Source organism: Lupinus angustifolius, chromosome LG09 (genome assembly GCF_001865875.1).
Source record: "Lupinus angustifolius cultivar Tanjil chromosome LG09, LupAngTanjil_v1.0, whole genome shotgun sequence".
NCBI classification, from domain to species: Eukaryota; Viridiplantae; Streptophyta; class Magnoliopsida; order Fabales; family Fabaceae; genus Lupinus; species Lupinus angustifolius.
In genome coordinates this window covers 15,728,698-15,730,458 of record NC_032017.1, presented here as the reverse complement: position 1 = coordinate 15,730,458, position 1,761 = coordinate 15,728,698, and positions in this window count along the sequence as shown.

Here is a 1,761-nt window from a genome sequence, read left to right as displayed (position 1 = left end):
AATATCACACTCAGACATAAAATATATTTAAACATATAATACATCAGTTATCATCAACATCATGAAGTAATACATAACTTACCAATTATTCCAACATTACCAATATATCGAATCATATAATCAATATTCTACTCATAACCATCTCACAAACACAAACGTAGAAATACATTATACCTGTAACTCGCAAGTGGGAATTTACTTCCATAATGATAGTGTATGCATGATATGTCATGATTATCCACCTTACACCAATATCCATCCAACATCCTAATCGGAAATAATCGAGAGTACAGGTCCCGTACCAAGCCGTTTTGTACCACCCGAAATAACATATCCTCACAAGGAATTAAAAATAGATCGATCGGCTCCCTCAGGAACAGTCCTACCTGGACCTAGGTCGTACAAACGCTTTCTGGGCATCCCTCTCATCGATCTCGAATGCAATCCAGGGGTTGTCAGAGATTGCCTAGTTTGGCCTGTGAGAACTGTCCGATCCAACAGGGTACCTCCCTAGGAATACAAGGGACTCGTCTCACCCAGACTCTCCCTCAAGACAATGTTGGCGAATCACCGTCCAATCAGTGCCGTCCCTGCTTACATCACGGTGCTCTAAGTCGTCCCGTCATTTCCTCTCCACTACTTCATGGTCACAATGCAATGCATTCTTAATCAGAATCAAATGCAAATGTATTAATCAAACACATGATCGGCCCATCCTTAAGCCATCTCCCGACAAGGAATGCTTCTCGTGGGACCCGATAGTACGTCAACCGTACATGCTCCAGGTAACATCTCAATCACAACAACCCATCACCGAATACTCCTGGACGGTCATATGACCAAGCCTGTTACGGTCGATCGATCGTTGTTCAGTGATATCATGTATCCTTGCTAGGGTACCCCCCTAGTTCACGACCTCAAGTCGGATACTTGCCCAACAAGGCATAAACACAAACAATACTTTCACAACATCATCTTTATACCATTTAAGACATGATCTCATTCCACAACTTTAAATCACAACACACCCTACCCGGGTTCGCCATTGTTCACAACCTCATCTTATTTCAACCTTTGCACCCTCTCGCCCAAGCGGGGACTAGTCGCCCAAGCGACAATTCGCCTTTAAATCTCAAATAGACTGAATCTTTCCTCGCCTAGGCGAAAGTATTATCGCCCAAGCGAAACCTCTCTCGCCCAAGCGAGAGGGTTCCAGAAACTCATTAAAATTATGGATTTTTTTTCCCCGCCCGGCCTCGCCCCGGCGACGCCTCGTTCGCCCAGGCGAAAATCCTCGAATTTTTTTTTTCACCCATTCTGGTTTTTGCTCGCCCGCACGGACTTTTGTTCGCCCAGACGAAAACCCTGGAATTTTTTTTTTCTTTGCCCAATCGGGTTTTTGCTCGCCCGGTGGACTTTCGGTCTCCCAGGCTCGCCCCTGCGACGCCTGGTTCGCCCAGACTACTGAGATTTGGACAGGATGCTAATTTTTTCCATTTTCGACAACCAAGACACATTTAAACATGATTTTTCAACCACCTGCACTCAGAAAATTCCCCAACAACATTCATATATAATATTCAACACATTTCATATACAATATTCAACATATTTAATCAACAATCATATATATTCAAAACATTCAAACACACAAATCGTGTGTTTCTTAAAACCCAATTTAACTCCAAAACCTTTGAGATGGTTTAGGAGATCCGGGTGTCATATTCGGACACCACTATGTCACGATGTGTTCTCTCTCAC